General features: G+C 32.4%; 1 protein-coding gene across 14 annotated transcripts in view; it reads left to right on the top strand.

Moving 5' to 3' along the window:
- LOC105204554 (secretin receptor) overlaps positions 1 to 25,335 on the top strand; it is a 90,683-nt gene that overhangs the window by 20,223 nt on the left and 45,125 nt on the right. For 6 of the 14 annotated variants that reach the window (XM_039446408.1, XM_039446409.1, XM_039446413.1 and 3 more), the window contains exons 3-4: positions 5,235 to 5,314; positions 5,903 to 5,942. The exons of 6 other annotated variants lie outside the window; for them this stretch is intronic. The gene's annotated coding sequence lies outside the window, so the exon portion shown is untranslated. Of the gene's footprint in view, positions 1 to 4,368; positions 4,524 to 5,234; positions 5,315 to 5,902; positions 5,943 to 25,335 lie in introns of those variants that run through there. 2 more of the 14 variants (XM_026132069.2, XM_039446415.1) reach the window with 2 other exon arrangements.

Consider the following 25,335-nt stretch of genomic DNA (forward strand, 5'->3'; position numbering starts at 1 on the left):
GCAGTAATTCTTATAAGCATTAGTATACTTATTTACGTTTGATTTATTTATTAGACTCTTATTTGTCGTTTTCTTAATAATTATACGTACATAATAAATATGTATAATTGATCTTTAAAGTTTCTCATACATTCTTCAGAAAATTATAAACAAAATTCTATCTCAAATTCTGATAAGAATAACCAATTATTTAAAGTTAACTTTAACTACAAAAAAGTTTGATAGGCAATGTCAGAAATAATACGTCTTTAATCGTCGCGTCGTAATTAGTATCGATTTTCGAGCGTACGTATTTAATGAAAGCGACGAGTACAAATAGAAAAAAGAAAAATGTAATTTTTTTGTTTGCCGACACGAACAAGAAGAGGTGAACAAACATAGTAAGATCATGTGATGCAAAAAGAAATTTATCGATGGAAAAACGCTCTCGCTACATTATATATACATATTTCATATTCAATTACATCTTACATTTTGCAAAACTTACAAGACTCGATATTTCTCGGGATTAAAATTGAACTAAAATTAAATTAGAATTACAGCTAGAAGAAAATTAAATTTAAATTAAAATTAGAAATAATTAGAATTAAATTAAAACTAAGCTTAAATTACAATTAATCTTATCAGACCATTACCGTATTTACGAATAAAATACGACCTGAATATTTTTCACTATCAATGCGACTATACATTTTTAAAAGAAAAATAATTAAATTTTCCTACAATATACGTGTGTGTTTGTAAAAAAGCTGAATCGCGTCTTTAACGTAGGTCTGCAAGTCGACTCAGTTTGTGCAATGTGCAATATTTCCTCGAGAAACTGATTATTCGCGAACACGCGCTGCTGAAAGTTCTCGTTCAATCATGTGAAGATCGATTCGACACGTTCTCCTGTGAAAGTGTTCTTCATAATGATTGATAATCGGCCTCCACAAGATTAAAAAATTTTTAATAGTTAAAAAAATATATCTCTTTTGCAAACATATCGCATAATTTTAAAAAATATTATTATTAGATTATTAAAAAAATATATTTAATATACTTAATAATCTAAAATCGATTACATGTATATCAGTATAACTTGATTTTTTCTATTTGTATATTGTAAGTATATTTTCAAAATCTGCGAAGAAAATTTTAAACCGCCTCTATTAATTCCTCGATAAGTGTACAACCGACATAAGCAAGAGTAAGGAACATAGTTAAAATAAGCGGTGCAAATATGAACATATTTGCTAGGGTAAAGCATGCGCTAGGGTCATGACGCTTCTTTGCATAAAACAATATTACGTTAAGCAATAAGTGGGAAATACATTGTCGGTTTTTTCGCGCTCGACGAACCCATTTGTAGATCTTTACAGAGAGAAAACTCGTTTTGCTATCACGTAAAAAAACGTAAGAAATATTTAAAAACCCGTCCAGCTTTCACTATTAAGTCGCAACAGCCACAAGGAGTTAATTAAAACATCGGAAAGAAAAATTGATTAATTTTTATTAAACTACATCAATTGCTCAATAATTAATAATTAACGTGTAAATGAAAAAATTAATGTGTAAAGTTTATAAATTGACAAACTACTCTAGTCCCTCACAGGCGTAAATTAAATTTAAAATATTTCAAAATTAAGCGTTCAATTAGGTGCCAATTTGATACTGTAGTCTGAAATTAGGTGCTCAAACCGTTTGACAAAATATTAATAAAAAAAAGTTGGGTCGGGTTGACTTAACATTAAACTAGCCTCCGAACAAATAAAAAATAAATATTTATTATGTAAACGAATAAATCATCCGTAAAATTGAACATTAGCTAAACGGAACAAGCACCTAACTCGGTGACTTGATATCTTTAAATGATATCTATTGAAAAAAAATTTTTTTTAGTACCAAATTTATACAAGCATCGAAATTTTTTAAGATGATTTCTTCCTTGTCAGCCCACCACGTGATTAATGCTTAAATTCGAATACTTGCCAAACAAAATAAGCGGCGATTTAATATCTTTAAATAATAAATTTAAAAAAAGAATTTTTTGTACCAACTTTATACTAATTTTTTAAGTACCTCATTTTTTAATATGATTTCTCCCTTGTGAACCAACTGCGCAACCGACTTTTAACTTTTATAATATATATTTTCAATTTATTTTTATTATTTTTTAAAGTATTTAATTAACACTCAATTCTACAGTATTTATTTATTAATATACATGTTTTTTTTTTATTGAGGCAGGACTGGCTTAATATTAACACCTAACTTTTTTTTTAATTTTCTGCTAAACGGTTCGAGCACCTAATTTCAGACTTTAGTACCAAATTAACACCTAATTGGCACTTAATTTTAAAATACTTTAAAATTAATTTTGCGCTGGTAGCAAACCATCAGCTTAATAGAAGTGGCAAATAGTGCTTATTTTGACGATGCGTGCGTAAAAATTTAAGCTCTGTCTCACCATTCATTTTTGTTTAATTTTTTTATCGCTGACACAGAATAAAATAAACGTCGCAATGTTTCAAACTTGTAAAGAAGTAACTCACCAGACCGATGCGCAACAGTAGAAATGTAACACAAGCTACATTAATTTGTAAAGTAAATATAAATCCAAATTATAACAGCGTCCAAAACAATTTTTTTTTTTTAATGTATAATAACTTAAATAAAGTCGTAATTTTTTAAAAATAAATTATTCAAAACAATTATAATATGGAGTATCAAATATATTTGATTTTTTATTTGTAAATTAAATCTATAGAATAATAAAGAAATATTTTTTTATAGAAATGTCTGTTTTCTTTTTTTTACATAAATGATTTTTTAACTTGTGAACAATGTTAATAAATTGAAGTTTATTTGTTTTAAAAATAACTAGTTAAAAATAAAAATCAGTAACTCTTTAATTTTATTATTTAACTTTTAATTTTTTAACTAGTTGAATTTCTCAACTCTGATTTAAAATATCTATGTCTATTAAGCTGACACAGCCATTTTAGCACAATCAAATGTGACTCGTGCAGGAATTGTTTGCTATTTTTTTGCTCTATTTACGATTTTTACGAAACGCTCCAGCCGTTTCGCTAAAAACAGTGACTGTGCTAACTTAATCCATTAAAGCCCATAATCGAATCAGCAAAGATAACCAAAAAATAACAAATGGAAATAGGACCGGAGCATGAAATTAATCATAATGTAATTTAATTAAATCATGTACTCGTTTACCTCGTGGTTGCTCCGCCGTTGCCCGATGCTTCCCAGGTCCTCCTTCTCTTCTCTTGTTCCTGCTTGTTGCTTTTTCATGGCACCTGCATTCACGAAAATATTACTTAAGGCTATGTTCAGATTCCCCACCCGGGTGCACCCAGATGTCGTTTTATCTTTGTTGTTTACCGAGTGTTAAACAGAGATAGAATGATGTCTGGATGCACCCGGATGGGGGAATCTGAACACAGCCTAATGGCCAACGATAATCACCTCGATCGCGCGACATCCTGGACAGCATTTCGCGGTCGATGACGAATTTCGAGCGCAGGAGTACGCGCAGTTATCTTTACACCGCGCCACATCGCGACGCGTAACATGACCTTTTACCCAGCTGGCCGCGACCGTTGCTAACATACAACACACAATACGCACGTCACTGGACGATTATTATGTTCGCGTTTTCACGTATTCTGATAAACATACGAATTGAGTAATAGATAAACATACGAGATCAAAAACAGTCACGGATTGAAAAATGCGATCGACCAACGGATTGACTCCGTCGCAACGAGCTTCGATCGAACGGCCCGATATTTTATTCGGCATACTGCGCGGATAACATATCACACATAAGCGCCTGCAAAATGTGATACGATCGCGGCCGATTAAGAGCAACGAAGATTGCGAATTGCGAGGCAGCGGAGAACAGTGTAACGTTACATGAGCACGAGACAGCAATGATAGCAATGACAGCAATGACAGCAATGACAGCAATGAGACGCAAGCGACGCAAGCTCGTAACGCTTTACGAATGAGATACGATGTGTACACGATCCCGGCACTCACGCTGCTACTACATTCGACATACCCGACGTTGTATTCGCACAGAACTTCAACACAAGGAATGCGAAAGAAGCACCAGGAAGCACGGAGAATCCGCCGGTCACCGGTACAGACGGGTAGAGGACGGAGCAACATGGCGATGGCAGCGACTCGCGACGACCGCTGGTGCTGCGCAGTCACTACGCCATCTACGAACGTTGCCGAGCGGCGGCGGACGTGACCGAGCGCCTCGGCCGAGCCGGCACTCGTTCGCGTCCGCCGCCGCTCGGCAACGTTCGTAGATGGCGTAGTGACTGCGCAGCGTAGACGACGGTCGTCGAATCGCTGCCACCGCCATGTTGCTTTGTCCTCTACCCGCCTGTTGCCGCCTGTACCGGTGTCCGGCTGACGCTCCGTGCTTTCTGGTGCTTCTTTCGTGTTCCTCGTGTTGAAGTTCTGTGCGGATACGCCTGGTGTATCGAGTGGAGTAGCAACGTGAGTGCCAGGTACACATATCTTATCTCATTCGTGAAGCGTTTCAAGCTTGTCGCTCGCGTCTCGTTGCTGTCTCGTGCTCTTGTAATGTTACTCGAGAGTCATTGCGTTATGTGGAGAAAAGAAACCTAACCTAACGTTACTCGATTCTCCGCTTGCTTCGCAATCTTCGTTGCTCCTGATCGGCCGCGATCATATCACATTTTGCAGGAGCTCATGTGTGATATGTTATTCGCGCAGTATCGTGAATGCCGAATAAAATATTGGGCCATTCGACCGAAGATCGTTGCGTTAGCGACGGCGTTAACCTGTCGGTCGATCGCATTTTTCCGTCCGCGGCTGTTTGTTTTTGGTCTCAATTCGTATGTCGTAGCTCGCGAATAGCACTTGCAGTTTCGTCTTAATTTCTCGGCCGTTGTTGCAACCTAATAAATTTCGCATTTTTCGATCCGCGGGTGTTTGTTTTCGGTCTCAATTCGTACGTTTATCAGCGTACGTAATATCGCGGACATGATAATCGTCTGAAGATGCGCGTGTTATGTTAGCAACGATTGCGGCGGCCAACTGATTTAAAGGTTAAGTTACGCGTCGCGTTGTAAAGATGATCGCGCGTACTTCTGCGCTCGAGATTCGTCGTCTACCGAGGAGTGCCGCCATCCACGATCTCGCGTGATCGTCGGGGTGATTATTGCTGGCCATAAGTAGTATTTTCGTGATTGCAGGTGCCATGAAAAAACGAACAGGTACAAAAGAGGAGGAGGAGGGGCATCTGGAAGGCATCAAGCAACGACGGAACCACCAGGTAAACGAGTACATGATTTAATTAAATTACATTATGATTAATTTCATGCTCCGGTCCTATTTCCAATTGTTATTTTTGTACTATCTTTGCTGATCTGATTATGGGCTTTAATAGTTTAAGATAGCACAGCTATTGTTTTTAGCGAAACGGCTGTAGCAAAAAAAAATCTTAAATAGAACAAAAAATAGAAAATAATTCCTGTATGAGTCTTATTTGATTGTACTAAAATGCTTGTGCCAGCTTAATAGACATAGATATCTCAAATAATCAGGGTTGAGTAATAATAAAGTTACTGATTTTTATTTTCAACTAGTTATTTTTAAAACGCATAAACTTCACTTTATTAACATTGTTCACAAGTTACAAAATTGTTTACGTAAGAAACAAAAGAAAATAGACATTTCCATAAAAAATATATGTTATTTCATAGATTTAATTTACAAATGAAAGATTAAATCTATTTGATAATCCATATTATAATTGTTTTGAATAATTTATCTTTAAAAAATTATTTCTTTCTTTAAATTAATATAAATAAAAAAAGGTTATCTTGGAAGCTATTATAATTTATTTGCACACGCTTTGCAGATTAATGTAGCTGTGTTACAACTCTGCTGCTACGCATCTGGTGAGTTATGAAATTTCTTTACAATTTGAAACATTGCTACGCTTATTTTATTTTGTGCAATGAAAAAAGTTGAATAAAGATGAATGGAGAAACAGGGTTGAGATTTTTATGCTCGCATCATCAAAATAAGCACTATATGCCTTTGTTAAGTTAGTTTCCCATCAGCATAAAATTAATTTTAAAATATTTCAAAATTAAGTGCTGAAGTTGAATTTAGGTGCTCGTTCCGTTTGGCTAGTGTTCGATTTTGAAGATGACTTTTCTCTTGTCAGTCAACTGCACGACCAATATTTAAGTTTGAATACTTGCGAAACTGAACGAGCACATAATTCTTTGACCTCTGTGAAAGATTTCCTTGACCTCTGTGAAGGAAATAATTCGGTGGCTTGATATTTTAAATGATATTAAAAAAGAAATTTTTTTAGTACTAAATTTACCCAAGCATGTAATTTTTTAAGATGACTTTTCTTTTGTGAACCAACTTAGCCGCAACTGGTTTCTAAGTTTTTTAATATTTTTGATTTATTTTTATTATTTCTTGAAGCACTTAATTAGCACTATATTTATTTATTTGTTTGCATAATAAATATTTATTTTTTTTTTTATTAGGAAGGGGGGAGGCTAGCTTAATGTTAAGCCATCCTTATTCAATTTGTTTTTAATTTTCTGTCAAACGGTTTGAGCATCTAATTTCGGACTTTAGTACCGAATTAGCGCTCAATTTTAAAATATTTTAAAATTATTTATGTGCTGCTGAGGAGGGGCTAGCTTAATAGGTATTGTCGTACTGTTAGTTGATGGATTCATTGTCTTAATTTTATTTTTACTTCTATTTTTCTTCTTCGACGCAAATTCTCGCACTACTTAAATATCAAAATTATTTTCTATAAAAAATTTAATTTAATTTGTAATGATAACTTTTTTATCTAAATTGTAAATAAATATTATCAAGAGCGATTTTACTTAAAAATTAATAACAAAAAATTAGATAATTTTTAAACTACTAAGAGAATGTGCGAAAATTTTAAACAGATAGTTAAACATAATAATAGAACAATCTATGAAATTTTTATATTTTTGGTAATACTGCGAAATGTGGCACATATATCCCTAAATCGTTCAAATAAATCTATGTACATTTTTTTTTTTTTTTTTTTACAGACTATTTTATCTTTGTGAAAAACTAGTCAATGTTCGTCATAATTTTTTTGTTGTACTGCATGTTATCTTATTAAAAGGCTCACCTTTATTGACGTCGACGTATATTAATTGCAAGACAACACTTGATGAAGTAAACCAATTAGCAATGACCGATGGTGTTACGTCAAGGCCATGGTCTGCTCTTTTGTTTCGAGATATTGATCGACAGAATATTACTATATTATTTGTAACACTTGTCTTATTCTTAGAATTTTTCTCAAAACGCACAATTTTATTGCAAAATCCTACAGAGCTAAGTTTTTTAGAATCTTGTAGACGACGCATTTCATCATACTTATACGGTAATGATGAAACGATATGAGGTTCAAAATAGAAATTAATTTTTTTTTAATGCTAAACTATAATATATATTACACACCATATAAAAAATGTAGCTTAGCATCGAAAAAAATTGATTTCTGTTTTTAACTGCATTGCTAAAGATTCTTTTAATGTTTGGACTAGTTTGTATCTTATTTTTTCCAAAATTTATATCGGAAAAAATTCATTTATGTTTTCAACCGCATTACTAAAGAATCTTTGAATGCCTAGATTAGTTTCTATTATTCTTTCACAAATATCGAATCGGAAATTATACATTTATTGCGTAGAATGGTTTTCAAAAAACATTTTGTTAAAACGTAGAGAGATTATATTACAAACGGCTCACATCAAACACGTACACGCAAATCGATACGTGTATTAATGTTACATAATCTGAACAAAATGTCAAAGCGATTGAATGCCAATTCTGTAAACAGTAGATTTTTATTTGATCTTAAATGCAATTTTTTTGCTTGCCGTGGTGTAAAATTGTTCTAATGGGGGATCGTATTTCTATCTTACAGCATCTTTACATTTTAAGCTGCCACAACGAGTGGACGTTTAATTGCTTTTAACGGATAATCCTTTGTACTAATTGAGGAAAGTGGAACTCGCGTGAGTGTAAAAGGTTTCATGATTACGGCAACGATAGCCTTTTATTGCGACAACATTTACTGACACGTACGTGATACTCTAGTTCCGTTGTCACACACGCTATAAAGAATCAGTATCTCTGTAATCAAATTTAGCTACGACACGGCCGTTGTACGTTTAACGTGGAGTGGGTTAGTGTTAATTTAGTTCCGTAATTATGGGGCAGTGTGTACATGACGGACGCCTCGTTACCTATAATTGTCTGTGCTTCCTGTGTAGGTGGAATCTTGACCTTAGGAAAAAAACCCCAATTACTTACCCAAGCATCAATGAATGGTACAGAACGAAAGCAATTTGTGAAAGACTGTTATATAGACATAATTCTATCGACAAATTTTCTTCTTGTATTAATGTTTCCAAATGTTCTTTCTCTATTTCTAGAAAATATATTTTCCTTATTCTCGGAAGACGTTGGAAGCGTTTATATGAGACGCGAAAATTATCGCGCTATTATGAGATACATTTGTAGCGATTATTAGATTTAGAGCATTTTCAGCAGTTATTACTCATAATAAATTGTCCTCAAAGTTATATACAGTTGCTATTAGCGTTTCTATCAATTATAAACTCACGTCAATTTTCTAAACGCATTTATCGCGAATTTAATAATAATTACATAGATATAACTTTATTTTACTCATTATTTGTGAATTGTGTTACGTACAATCGACCGTTCGGAAATCGCGACAGAAATCCAACATTTACGAGGAACACGGAACGAGCGCTATTTCACTGGAACTGTGTCAGCGTAAACTGTCTGCGAGAGAAGGATCAGCATCCCAATTCAGTGTATCGATATACGACAGTAGCAATTGAAACTGGCTCACGCAATTAAAGATTAATTCTCGCGTGAGGCATTGGACAAGACGGCGCGAACGTTAAATCGTACGTAATCGTAGAGAACGGTCCAGGTATAGGTAACTGCGATAGTTAACGCTCAAAACAATATTAATTAGCAGTTAACGCGATTCCTCGTAGATATACGTCATCTGTTAATTAACAACCGAACAAATGCCACCCGTCGGCTCGCAACAGGAATTGTACGACTTCCTTTTATTCGCCACTCGTCCGATGAAATTGTGTTGTAATTGATTTCCACAGTACTTCGTATTCATCAATCTAACACCTTAAATAACGGTAGCGACGCAATTAATGATGATGGGTCTCTTTCAAAGAACTCTTATTTTACTTTATAGGACAATATAATCGATATTTTACAATGACCGCGAAGTGTATCGGCACATTTAAATTAAAAACATTGGCCATACTGGTTAAAAGCGGACCTTGGTGCTTAATATTCTGGTGAAAATTTTTCTCAGAATTTTTCATATAATTTCTCAAAATTTGTCAGAATTTTTGTATAATTTTATCTTCTCAGATTTTTTATACGAATTAAAACACATTTCAGAAATGTTCAAAAGGTTTACATCTTTTTTCAGAATTTTTCATACACGTTAACCCTTAGCTGACACACTGGATGTCGTACACTCGTGCTGTTTACCAAAATGCTTGGTATTCATAAATCGTTTGTTTTTTCTCTTTTGAATATTTGAAACATATCCAACTTGTCGATTTTTGCATCTATTTAATCTTCTTCTTTATTTTGGCCATTCTGGCATATCGATTAGAAAAAATTGTTAAAATTCTATGCATTACGTACCGAGATATGCGCGATTGAAAATGGTCGGGTAACGTATACCCATGGTGTAGCGAAACATCGAATCCAATATAGTTTGTCAGATGAGGCTTAATTATGAAATATCTACAGATTTCTAAGATTTTTTTGTTGTATAATTTCTGATGAAATATTATAAAATCTAAAGTAGGTAAAAGTATTTCTCAGAAATTATGGGATCAGAAATCCCTGAATATTTTAGAATTCACATGTAATATGAAAAATTTTAAGAGAAGATGTAGACTTTCTGAATATTTCTGAGTACTTCTGAAAGATGTTTCAATTTATATAAAATTTATGAGAAAAATTTTTACTAAAGTAATGATAAATTTATTTTATACTTTTCTGATAGTTTTCTTGTATATGAATCGGTCGATATAGAAAAAGGGCACGAGTCACATTTTTTTCCGAAAGTCACTTTTTTATTATTGAACTAAACGGTAGACATGTTTTCAGCGCAAATATAGCACTTGTCTCAGGTTTCTAAAAGCCTAAAACAGACGTTGAAAATAAGCAGTAAGTGCGAAAAGGGTACTAGTCCACTTACTCTAGACACTAATCTCTTTTCTTCTTTCTTTTTGTTTAATATTTTTCTTTGTTAACATTAGTTCTTTTATTTTTATATTAAATACTCTTTTACAAGCTTCAAGCAAAATGATAATGCATTTACCGCTTTTTACGTTGCATAATCTCATCTTTGACACAATCACAATTTTTATTTATTATAATATTATTTATTGTAACGTTATTTGCTCTGCGAACGTTTGATTATGTATTCACTTTATTTATCAAGTGTACAATCGCGGCTAACGACGATTGCGTGCAGTCAAAACTCGTTCCGTCATATCTATAATGTTAATATTATAAATTAACATATTAAATTTGTATTATTTATTGAATATCTTCTATTTTTATTTTTGGCCTTCTCGGTAATATATTCTTTAATTTACTCTTTTAAGATGAGCATCAAAGTTTTTGTATTTTGAAATTTTACATCTGAAATATTATTGTGATTTACCACAGGTTATATATTTCTGAAAATAAAATAAAGTATATTTATAATAAAGTAGTAAGTACTATAAAATTTAGGATTTTGTTAGCAACGTTGAAAGTGCAAATGGGGAACAAGTTTAATTTGAAATTTATGCTTTTTATTTAATACATTTTTCAAGAATCAAAGGTATGTAACAGTATTATTAAATGTCATATTTAAATTTCCTAAAATAATTTTGTTAGTTTATTCATTGTAATTAAAATTTTTTTATGATACTAAAACTTTTTTAATATGACTGATGCCCTCTCTGCACTCAACCATTTATATAATGTTGATTATTTTTTATTGCTTAGGAAAAATATTATTTTGCTTTGAAAGTTTTATTATTTATTTGTATTACATACAAACAAGTTGAAAAGTAAAGTTTATATTCTTCATTGATCCAAAAGACAGAGCATACTTTTCTCTCTTTTCCTCTCTTTCTTGCTCTTAAAAAGTATTTAATTAACTGATACAAACAATATTAAATAATGCTGTACTATAATAAAAATATTTAATTCAAGTTATTTAATTCGACAATTTTTTTCCTATTCAACATCAATATAAAACACGTAAAACATTATTTTTATTCAATGCATCGTTCAACGATACTCGAAGCTCTTAAGTTAAATCGTCCAATTCGAAGACTCTCACGTGCGATTGATGGCTATCATACGGATTATTAGATTCAATTATATTTGATCTCTATAACATGAACAAATATTTATAGTCCAACAAAATGAAACTAGACGTTTCATCGAGTTAATATTACGATTAACTGTATTACATATTTTAGAATTATTTGCGATATTGACATGTAGGAATGACAAGTATTACTTCCATGAAATATTGCTCAATATCGTATTGATTCCCACCGAACGGACTTGGTTATATTTTTAACTGGTTTATTTAAAAGCAAGAACGATATATGTTCATGTATTGTACCTATATAAAATATAAGTTTAAAAAAATCTGACATTGATCCAAGATGTCAATAAATGAGAGGAGATTCATTGGTCAACATTTTTTTATTTTAAAATTGTATACAGTTGCATCCCAAACTCGTATCTTTCCGTATTTGTACGCGTTGAATATAAGGCGAACTGTATCACGTTGAAATTTATTCAGTCATAGAGAGTAATATACTTCTATCCTCTCGGCTCTATCTCAAGGGATCAACTCGACGCGACCGACCGACCTACAGGGAGCTTTCAGCAGCAAAGCGCACTTTAAAAAGCTTCCCAAAACCCTCGCTTAAAGTTCCTACGGTAAATTACCACATTACGAGATTTAATAAATAATAAATGGCAGTCACGCCTGCCGAGGCTCACTTGCCGAGAAAATTTGGGTCATTTTGCGTCTTCCTTTTTCACGTAATATCGATCGAAAATAAGATTGGACGACCTAGAACGTTTTTCAAATAACAGAACGTGTTATATAGTTATATAGACGACGGACGCCGTAACGGCCACGTTCAGGATTATGTTCGAGCTTTATCCAATAACTAGAAATCGATCTTTTTTTATTCGGTTCAACTTTCGTCTATCCTTGCCACTTTCATTGGCGCAGCGAGCTTGAAACTAGGAGCTATTAATCCGTCAGTCGTGAGAAACTTTGTTTATTCTGAGTGCTCGGTTGGTCGAATAGTTCCTTAAATCGATGAAAGTGATTGTTATCACTTAGTGCGAGATTGCTAGTTGCCAATTAAGTCGTAACTTTATGGCCCCGAACTCGTCCTCTTATTTCCTTGTCTCATTTCAACGTCGACATTATTCAACTCGCAAAACGTTGTGTTTATCTTTTGTCTTGGAAGTTTGCTTTCCCACAGTAGTTTACTGTAAAGATTTTCCCTCGGTGCTTTTGCTAAGCTAGGCTAAATAATTGGTTTTGCAAATCTTGGACAATAACGAATATTCTAAAAGAATTTTAACGAGACGCGAAGAATTTTTTCCCGCATAAACGACTAGCATATGCATTTGTATGCGTGGTTTATTTAAAAGTTTAGATAATGATAAAAAATGCCCTTTGGCAAGGAAGAAACATTAAAGTAGCATTTAGAAATGTTAGTTTTATATGTATTTTTAACGTTTTAAAATAACATTGTATTAACGTTTTAAAAAGATTATTTTATACTTAATCATTTTGTTCGTAACATTTATTTTACACTTATTGTATATACGCATTTGCAGTTATTATAAATATTAAATTGCCATTTTTATAAAATCCATCAAGTTACCTTAAATCGCATCAGCACAAATTTTATTACAATAATATTATTTTATTATAATAAATGATATTAATGTAAAACTGATAAGGGATAGTAAAATAATAGTAAAACTAATATATGATATGCGAATAAAAATAAGTTGATTGCAAAAGTAAATTCAGTTTTTATTTTGACGTCATTATTGTTATTTATAAATTATTAAGTATTTGGTTTTTGATAAATAATTAATAAAATAAGTATTAGGTAATGAGACTTCTTCCATATGTAATTATTTTAATTCATAAATTCGATCCAAAAATAATACGATTTAGGCGATTGGTCACATCTTTTGCAGTTGTTAAGAGGCTTATAATTATATACATATAATCATATATAATTATGTAATTATGCGTGATTTTTATGTGATTATGCATGTATAATTTATACAATTTTATATATATATATATGATTATATATATATATATATATAATCATATAATCATATTATTTATAATTATTTATAATAATTAAATAAAATTATGTACAATTATTATACATTTATAATTATATTTAATTATCATGTAATTGTCATATACATTTATATATAATATAATTATATGTAAAACCTATCAATATATATTAAAATATATTTTATGTAATTATACGTATTTTATATACAAAAAATTTTTTTCTAGGAATATATAATGTAAATTGTAAATCCATTACGCATGACTAATGCGACTTTTGAAGACATTAAAATTTATACATAATACTTTTGATTATTCATTTATTAGAACTACTTTTCTCAAGCAGCAAACTGATGTTATTTGTCGTCATTTTGACGTTAAAATGTCATCAAAGACATTTATTTTAGATTTTAAAATGTCGACAAATAACATCAACTTGCTACCTAGGTTGTTAGCCATTTGAATTTGTTATTAATACTCCTTAAATCTCGTAGAGTGAAAAATCTCTCGAAAAATTGCACAGACTCGATTTTCACATTTTTAGAGTGACGTTTCACTCCACGAGATTAAGAGAGTACTGAAATACATTGGACAAGTATTTTTGTCGTCGCGAATTAAAATAAATTCCGCGGGGACAGTTTCGGGAAGAGATTTCCGAGTTCTGCAAATAACCACTCGCGACATCGCGGCAACCATCCGGATAATTACGATTGGATTACCAGTTGGGCGACCTCGCGGTTCTTAAAATAACTACGCTTAACGAGCTTACTCTGTGAGAGAGAGCGCACCTGAAAGGGCGGTTTGTCATTAACAAATCTAGCGTCTCGTGGGCGTTGAGAGTGACGACGACTTGAAAGTTTAAACTAGGCGTGTCTTGACCCGAAATCAGATTACCCTCCGTTTGCGAAACGAGGGTAGAGGTGCGCCGACGTGGAACATCATATTTGTCTCTGCCATTCGCTGACAAGCGGAACGACGTGATTACAGACGACACGCATTAACCGCGTCCTTAAGAAAAGGCAGTCTATAAATTAAAGCAAATATGATGTCGCATGCCATGTCATTATCGTCTGCCGCGCCGCGCCGGTCGTTGTGCCGGGGCGCTCGTCGAATTAAGACCAAATGATTTACTTAATATTAAAGTCGCAAGTAATAAAACACGAACTAATTGCTTTAAGGAGAAAGCCTTGTTATAAATTATAAAAAAAGAGATCAAGGATCAAGGATCATAATCGCGCGAGCGCGTATTTACATAAGACAAACGCAATAAGCGACGAGCTTTTGAAATTTGCTTATTATTCATGACTATTAAAACGCCCCGCATTAAAAACATTAATCTTTTTCATTAAAACTTAATTGAAGTCGTTGTCGCGAGGATCTCGTTAACATCGTAGATAATTACATAATATTTTTTTTACGTTTGGCCTTCCTTGGGACGTGACGTATACTCGGTAGCTTTGAGCTTCAAACGAAATTGAAATTCTGCGAGACCCTTGAGAAATCGAGGAAGCGTCGCGTCGTCGGTAGAACCGTACAACGAATTGCATTATCTCGGACAAGGTATCATGATATGACCAGCCATCGCGATGTCCCACTTGGCTGGCCGTACATTTGTCGCTGTAAGTCATCTTTGTACGATTCATGATCCTTATTATCCTTACAGTCGAAGAATTCTGCGTTGCAACCGATTATACGCGATCGATTTTGAAGCTTTATTTATGAGCGAATCTCGTGTCTCGCGAACGTATCGTATGCGATACAAGCCTCCGAGGAGCGTCGCAAATATTTCGCAGGCATCGGGGTATCTGCAAGATACCTAGAATATTCTGAATACGTTGAGAAAGTGATTTCCGAAGATTGGAAATATCTGATATACATTTTTTGTCTGACGAAGAAAAGATCGAAACTGTTGGTTTTCGATATATATGACTATCAGATATATTTCGTAGGTATAAGACAACTCAAGAAAAAGAGAGAGAAAAGAAAAGAATATATGTTTTTGCCTTGAATTTTGATGGGATTTCTTGTTCGACTTGAAATCAATATCTGTTCTCAGTAAAAATTAGAAAACCGTCGTGCACTGTATACTTTTTTATTAACGATTTATGAAGTAATTACTGGACGTACTAAAACAAATACATGATTATACTGGGAGAAAGAAAACACCGTCAAATATATAATTATCACTTGCTGTATATGAAATACTCAAGATTTGAGACACATATAAAAGCGTGATTGCCAATGCAGAAATTAATTCAAATATTACTTATAATTATGTTGTCACAGAACTGATAGATTAAAAAGAAACTGATATTTCTAAGTTCCATACAAACTGATATTAATCAAAAATATGAAATAAATATATCTTATTCGAATACGAATCATATTGTATGTATTGACAATCATATCGAAAATGATTTTGTCATATAATTAATATATATATCATTGTTTTTCTACAATACAGATCTTTTATCTCTAAATTAAAATATAACTTAATAATAATCATGTTATTGATTAAAGTTATATGTACATGTATATATGAGGCAACATTTCTATAATAACATAAAAATCAAGTATTTTTATTAATAATAAGTTAAAAATTACAATATTGGCAAATATTGATAAAATATTGCCAAAATAAAATATAAGAAGTATAAAAATTTTTACTTGCAACTTTAGCACCTTCACCCGCCAGATTGCGGTCAATCGTTCTCTGTAATCTCAATCGCAGCTATTGAAATAATTGCTGTTAAGACACACCATTGCCGAGTCATATTCCTCTATCAACAAAGTTTTTTTTGGGCGAGGTATAGGCGCGCGTAGTATGTACTTTTATATATATACATAAAATTTGTCGATTTAATTTTGCTGTGCTTGAATATACATGAGAAAACGGGAGATTTTTTAATATCAACGCCAAAGGCATTTCGAATATGTTTCAAAAAAGTACACGCATTTTACCTTACAGTCATAATAAAACAGCATCATATAAAGTATGTAACAGCATTTTACACCCCTTCAAGAAAAGTATGTAATATTTTTTTCTTTCAGACACTATATGCAAAATTCAAGTTGTTACAAACAACTTCGCCATGAGAAAAATGTTTCAAACTATTGTTAAAAGGCATCCAATTGTATATTACATATTCCTTGCGGAATATAATTTCTAATAATTGTAAATGCGTGAGAAATTGGCCGATTATAATAATGATAATAATTTCTTAGATATTTGAAATACTCTATTAAATCGGTCATTTAAGACTCCATTAATAAAAAAAATATCTAATTGTTAGAGAACTAAACAAAAATTTTAGTACCATAGTTATTTTTACAACTATGGTACTAAAATAATTTAAAATATGTAAAATATGTCTCATTATCTCATATATTGAGCGAGTGGAGTATTTCACTTTTAAAATTTATTACCAAAAAGAAAACTAATTATGAAAATGTTAATTAAAATGCTAATTATATTAATTATGAATTAATAACATGAAAGTATGACACAGTTTGTTGTCACAATATCTAGGAAAAGAATGCTTGACTAATATCGTTTTTTGAAGAAAATTGTGTATCTAAAGGACGGCCTACAATGAGTCACAAACACTTCGTCTTCAGTTGCGAAATGGTTACGACAGTCAATTAGATGTGTCAATGATGCTATTGACACTTTTAATTGGTTGTCACAATCACTTTGCAACTGGCGACGGAGTGTTGCAACGCATTTGCAAATTGCTTTTAATTCTCCTTATTCTGAATCTCCTAATATCTCAAATTGGACAAAAATTGATTCATGAGATTTCTCCAATAACTGAATCAATCATTGTTCAGTCAAAAGTAAAGATTATATAATAATATAATATAATATAATATTGCGATGCAACATAAAAGATACATTAAAGGAAATTAAATCTCTCCTCTGCATATTTATATTAAATTATTTACAGCAATCCGTTAAAGATTTATTAAAGCTCAATTCAAAATATGTCCATGAGCATCAGGTATCGATTCACCAAAGCTGTGTGTTTGTACATCAGCAAAAAAAGCAGCGTTCCAATAGCGAAAGGCAAACTTTCGGATTCAATAACAAAATCTAGAAGAAACACATCAAAAGAGAGATACAAACTTGTTGGAAACGCTCAGTGAAGAGCTCGATCGTGTAACACAGATCCATTTGCGGCAATACAGGCTAGTATCAGTCGCACGATCGGAGAACGACGAGCAGCGGCACGAGCGAAGCGTGAAATCGCAAATAAATATTCACTCATCCGGCGGATTTGCCACGAGTGGATTGCGAAACCGCGAACGGGCCACACTTCTGGGCTTTCGTCGCGTGACACGATCCGAAGTAGGCCATCGGATAATGTGTATGACACGCGGGGAAGGAGAGAGAGAAATGGGGATGGAGACGAATTCAAAACGATCCCGTGGGTGTCCCTCTCGTGTCGCACGATCTTTTCTATTATAATATTATAATATTATTGTGAGGTACTTTTTTCCCCTTGGTACTTTCCATTCTGACACAAATTTATACACCACAGGGCCAAAAAAAAAGTGTTTGAACGTGAACAACTGGAACTACACTAAAATAATTTTGGTAAAACGGACAATTTTTATTTCAATGAAATATTTGATCAATTTAAACAAGTATTTGATAATATTTAGTAATTATACATATTAATAGTAATCCCAAACATAATAATAGTAATTAATCGGTTATTGAACGATTAACAAATGGTTACTGAATATTTGATAATAACTGAATATTTTATTGAAGCTATTTCATTCAAGCTTAATAACTGTCATCTAGGTTTCATTATTATTACCAAACTCTTTAAAGTTTCAGAGATGTTTCTTACAGATTTTGGATCACTAAATCCGGATTCGTAAACCGTTTTGCATTACCACATGTTTATATAGTTTTTTTTTAATAATTATTTAAAATTTTTAACTTTTTATGGTCCTATTAGTTTTTTTATGTAACTATCTAAAAAATTAGGCGTGGTAGATCAAAACGATTTGCGAATTTCGGATTCAGTGATCCAAAATTTATAAGACACATATTCTAGTTCTACACAGAAAAAAATTAGTGTCAAATCATATTCTGATATACATAAGCAAAAATATAAAAAATCTTGAAATAATTTGATAATCTTAGATAACTTACATGAAGAAACAAAATTCTTCATGTAAGCAAATTATATCTATATAAGATTGTCAAATTTTTTCTAGAAGATTTTATATTTTTTCTTATGTGAATATGTAATTGTTGATTTGATAATAATTACTTTCTATATATATTAATCTTAATTTCCAAAAAAAAGAATTTTGTGATTCTGTTAATTTTTCTCTGTCAGAACATGCAACTTTTGTCTGAAATTTTTTTTCTAAAATTTCTTCTCAAGATTTCTTCTTAAGATATTCAAATATATCAATTTAAATGCCTCATTTGTATATCGTCCTGCGCATCTATAGAACTTCTAGCACGCTTTAGAGATAAACGTATACTGCTAGAAGTTCAATAATGCCTGTGATAAGAGACTATATTTTTATTTTAAAGTATAACATTCAAGCTTTAACATGAAAGTCTTGTGACATTGTTTCGAAGTCTTTACTACTTGAGTTTATTATCCAAATAAACAAATGTGAGATTTTTGCCAACAATGTTGCAGCCACTAATTTCGGTAAACTCTGGATAAGGTAAGACAGCATTATGTCTATCGAACTGTACTCAGGCGAATTCCAATTCTATCAAAGGCAAATAAATAGCAACATTTCATCATCAAATATGCTACTTGTAAAGTTACTGCTGTCAGGCTGCTATCACGTTACTAACAATATAACGTATCAATATCACTGATTGTTTGCTCTTAACCCCAGCTGCTCACACATATTTTTGGTTACCTTTCTCCTCACTTATGGGTTTATGGAGTTTTGTAACTTTGACACGCTATCTTTGAAAAGAAAGCATATTTTTTAGCTTATAACGTATGAAATCAGTATCTCAGAGTCTGATAAAGACGACAAATAAGACTCGAATTAAAAATATTTTATTCTCAAGTAATTACAATTTTTTGAAATATTTTGTTGCAAAAAATTTGCAAAAAATGAGTACTTTCAGTAAAAAAAAATCTCAAATTTTTAAATCTTAATTTAAAGCAAAAAATCAGTGGGATTTTTTAGTTAATCTTCTAGATTAACAAAAAAAATAAATAAATTGATACGAATCGTTCTAAAAGGTTTAATTATTTGAAGTATCGAAAATCGACATTTTTAAAAAATTGGCAAATTATGATTTTACACTAATGAATTAAATTTTATTATTTGAACAATATAAAATAATGGATAAAAGATTGTAATAAGTAAATATTATTACTGTATATATAATTAATGAACACGGACCTCGAAGAGAGTCCCGGAAATTTCATAGTGTTTGCGCGCGTTAGCAAAAGGCGAAAGGATATTACAATATTACGTATACATTGCATTAAAATCATTTTTTTTTTTAATTCTAAAATTTCATGTAATTACTTTTATACTATTTGGAACCTAGTAAACATATTTAATAAAAAAATAAAATGCTATCCAGAACACCGAAATCTTACAAGTTATCCCCACAAGGATATCAGATACTCAAGGGTATCAATTATATCTTTTTAAACTTTCGTGCATTCTCACATTCAGAATAATGAAAAAAATGTGCGTGCAGGCTTATCGTATCTATATAAATAGTTAAAGTATTTAACCTCAATCCTAATGTTTAAATTATACAATAAAAAAGTTACAGCAATGTAAAAAATCACATAGGGTACGTCGTATCTATGTGTGGGGAGCTAAGGAAAATTTGGCCAATTGATTATATATATATAAGCAATCATGTGCTGCTGTATTCGTAATGTGTTCTTTCGATATTAGTAAATATACAACAACATGCAATGCATTAATATGCAATGTGTTATATCACGCTTGGTTATCTGGTTACGAATTTTTAAAAATAGTTTTGAAAACACGGCTTTTAACGTCAAAATTAAGTCAAGATTAGATATCACATTTTTACTTAGAGATGCGAATTCAGCACGCCAAAATCTACGAGAAAAATCTATTCCAGTGCCGGTTAATTTCCAAAAATTCTTTTTGTAGTTCCTGGGTAAATGAGATAGGAACTTTTCACGGACTTTGCGTCGCCGCGTATTTCGAAAGAAAACCTCTAAACGAGAAAAATCCGCTTAACGGAAAGTATCATGCAAAACGCAGTCTTACGTAAATTGCGCAGAAGAGTAGATTGCAAGTAAAACGGTCGGTAGATCAAAGAAACTTAGGAGAAAATAAGATTAGCGTCTCGCTAGGATTTGTGTTAGTAAGTTTGCAATTAAACTACTGATCTTGGCAACTGACTAATGCAAATTTAAGAACTCCGCAGCGCGATTCCCGCATCTCTCGTAATCTCTCCACTTAGCTGCGCTGACACGTAACGTATATGTAAGTTACGGTAGCTCATGTGTAAAATATCACCGCGTCGTGTCTTAAGCGGGATTGACTTAAGCCTCATTAGACTCGCGCAATCTCGTTTTGCACCGTTGTTGTGTTAGTCGTGACGTGTCAATATCCGCGCGGGAAAGATTACTGATGCATACACCGCGGCAGGGATATGAAAGCTCAGGATCGCTTCGCGCTGCTGTACGTGACACAAACGAGCGACGCTCCATTCTCCGTCTCAAATAGGATGTTCAGTCTACCGAGTTGACGTGAAACCAACAACTCTCATGACAAGAATACGAGGTACTTGCGACGGTAAATCGGAGCAAATTTTTTTTTTCTTTTCGTGCAACGCGTATACTTGCTTCCTCGCCCATTAATATTTGAGATTTCTCGTATCTCTTGTCATTAATTAATAACGAGTCTTTGAACAGCATGGAAAATATCTTTCCGGTATATAACTGCGGATTTAACGGTCGAGAGCGTTTTAGTTTTATAAACCCGGGAAACATTTTTTTATATATAATTGTATGTAATTATTATATCATTTTTATACACGAAAAAAACAATTTTACTGAAAGATTTGTAAAAATAATTATGCTGAACCATTTAAAAAATTGTATCGGATGTTTAACTTGGTTGCTAGAATGTCAAAATTGTTTGCAACAATATTATCATTCTTAGGCGTCCCATATAAAATATCAATGGATCAATATAAAATTATTTTCTGCAACCTATATCTAGCTAAATTTTTAAATGCTGCAGTAAAATTGTTTTTTTCCGTGTATATATTTATATATAATTATGCATATATAATATATAATATACAATTGTATAATAAAAAATTTTTTCCGAAAATTGATAGTACCTGGTTTTTAAATTCAAATTTAATCTTATCAGCGAAAAATAATAACGAAATCTTTATCTCTAAATTAATGCAGATTCTTCGCGTTACCCGAATATACGGCCGTTCTTTTTTTCGCGTTGCGGTAAAATTTTCGTGTAAAAATTTTAATAAAATTTCTACGGCTATGACTTTTATTCTCGGCATTTTGAGCATCTGGATGTCCCCTTATTACAGCCTGCATCAGCTGACGCGGCACTATTTTCTCGAATATTGCATCCGAATCAGCGAACCGCAAAAGCGAACTACAATGGAATGCATTCTTGTCGTCTTCTGATAAGCCGAATCCTACGTTAATATACAATGTGAATAGACGTTACTATTATATACAGCATTATTCCAGATGCTCTCCTGTCATGTCTCTCTTTATTTTATATTATTTTTGAAAAACGTTCTCTAATTGTCCTCACTATAATGTACCTTCACTTTGATAATTCTTCTACATTTTTCTTTTATTATTTTCTATATTTGTGTAATATTTTTCCAATCGCGTGAGCACATTGGTAATAAGGATTCGTTACGGGGCATGGAATTGACGCATAACACGTGTGTTTGAAAACTAAAAGGATTACATTAAACTGCGTCTTCGTGCCTTTGTCGTCAAAGGGAGAGAACCTCATCACGGTAGAACTCGATATTTTCACGCAAATTAAATGAAGTGCAAAGCGCGGACGAAATACCAAGTATTTAACAGCTCGAAACAGGGCACAAGGAATACGGGATGCAATTTGAGATGAGCTGAAGATATCCTTAACCTACCGCATGACCTTTAAATCAGAGTTTCTACTCAGAGAGTTTCAGTCGCAATTCACAGGGTTGACGCGAGAAATACATATTGTAATACTGTAAAGTTGTATCGTTTTTAAATTCACTTAAATGTATAAGTATTTTGTGCCGAAAGTGCATGAAATTTTCATACTACATTTCGTACATTTTGATGTCTCTCTTTCCCTCAAACAACAACATTTAATTAAAAGCAAATGTTACATTCGCTTACGCCACTTCTTCCACTTCTGTGTATATTTGCTTTGCGAAATTACTGCGTAATAAATTGATAATTATGACATTTGCAGAGAGCGACATTTCAGAACTCGCTACACGCTAAAAAGTTTCTTGTAAATAAAATTGGCATTGCTTCCGTCGAAGAACTTAACGTTATAATTGAAAAGGGCGCACTTGCATGTAATAAAATAAGAAACAACAATTTTTAACATTATCTTATGCTTCCGGATAACTGGCCTGTTTCATCGTAACACATCTGTGCTACGCAAAATGGAACGTATATGAATGTCGAAAATGAAGAAAGGAGGTATAATTTTCGTCTAGCTTGAATTGATCTTTCGCTTGAATAACCGTTTGTGAGAAACGTGAGATCTTAGTTTAAGCTCATTAGGAGACTATGAATAATTCCCGTGACGGTATAATTGACTTTCTAAGCGTTGTCCCGGCGGAGAAGCTTTCTCCTTAATTGTTTGACCATCCACCATATTGGCTTTATCATTATTCTGCGTCCGCAAATTACGCCTATATTAATCTAACCGAACAGGCGCGCGTACGCCATTGTTCAATATTACACGGGATATTTTCATTGCTGGGAATTCACGCGAAACGTGCCACTTGAATGCCTCTCGGCACTCAAACACCTCTTGAGACTCTCGAAATTGCAATGCAGTGCGATCAGATCTATTTCAATGGCAATCGTGTTGAAATTATGTCGCGTTGAAAAACGCTTCGTGCAATTAAACTTAAGAAAAACGCAGTGCATTTATCTAAATTCTTGGCAGACGACGCCACTTTTAATCAATTTACGTATGTTATTTAGAATCATGAGATGTCTAAGAATAAAATTCAATTAATTAATTTTATTTTATTTCTGTTTATTGGGATATTGAAATATACTAAGAGAGAATCGAATCTTTCAGTCACTCACAAAATTAAAACATATTTTCCATATAGAATATTTTGTTTACAAATAAACAAATAAAATTAAGCATTATCGTTGTATACATTGATCTCCATATATGAATGCGGCTCGATCTCACTTTCGAAGACTTAATTGTTGGATATCTAATTTTAAATTTTGATATTCAAATAAAGGTATTTTATTTAAGCGAAATATTATGCATATTTGAACTTGATTTTGTATCTGCACGTTAGAAAAGTCATTAACTTTTGTAACACACTGAAGAAGGACAAGTTCGAAACATGCACATAATTTTTACGTTTAGATAAACGTTATTTAGATTAATATCATATTATAATTTTCTGTCTTCACTTTGCTCGATTTTACTCATCTCGTCTTGTCTTTAATATTTTGTTTTTTGCATATTTCGAGCTTTAATAAGTATTATTTTTATTGTATTCAAATTTTGACTTTATCATTTTAATTAATCTTTGACATACTATATTGTTGTTATTGGACGTGACCATGCGGAGGAAGTGAGATTGACAGCCACTTTCAATGCAAATTCTTTATCAACTATCTTTTTATTTTAATCTCTTCAAACATCTGCGTTTGGCTTACATTCACATTATTTTTGAAAAAAATTGAAGTCTAACATTGGGTCTTATTATATACATATAATAGTCAAAGCAAAAATAAATTAAAAATAACAAAGAAATTAAACATTATCTTGTAAATCAAATTTTAAATAATTATTAATTACCAAAACAAACCTTTAATTGTGTTCTTAAATTACAACTTTATCTGGATTTTTAATTAATTTTTTAATCTTTGTTAATTCCTAGACATTTGTATGCAATTTTAAAAATTAGCATTGAAAATTATTATTCTCTGCTAAGTCTCATGTGTGTGTGTGTGTGTGTGTGCGTGCGTGCGTGCGTGCGTGCGTGCGTGCGTGCGTGCGTGCGTGCGTGCGTGCGTGCGTAATAAAATGGTTGCAAGCAAATCACCTTCACTCCTATTTTTTCTGACTTCTGAGCCGTGAACACTGGAAATATTTTTACTACAATAGCGTACCATATACAAGGTTTTTGCCAAAATTTATTTTGCCTTTACTGTATAGTGGCGACAATCAAATAAATTTAATTAGATTTAATGCGATTTGAGATACGTGCATGTGAGCTCTAGCTGTGATTTATTGCTTGGGCTAACATTCTCGACCTACCGATAAATTTGATCCTGTCGTGCTTGACATAAAAGTTAACAATATATTGCAGTAATAATTATTTTAGAGCACGTAATCGATAATGCAACGTTACTATAAACGACGCTACAAGGCATATCCTTGATATTTAAATTTTAACAAAGGCTGTTCGTGACATGGAATGAGTCCACAATCCGTTGTTCGCGACCGTTGTTCACGAATGGGTTTATTACAGTCCACTTTTAATCAACTATTGATGACTGCTGATAACCTTGCGTTAATGTATGTAAAGTTAGTATGCATTTATGCATACAAATGGTTGAAGACGCAATATGCCAGCAATGTCA

This window comes from Solenopsis invicta, chromosome 3 (genome assembly GCF_016802725.1).
Source record: "Solenopsis invicta isolate M01_SB chromosome 3, UNIL_Sinv_3.0, whole genome shotgun sequence".
Classification (NCBI taxonomy): Eukaryota; Metazoa; Arthropoda; class Insecta; order Hymenoptera; family Formicidae; genus Solenopsis; species Solenopsis invicta.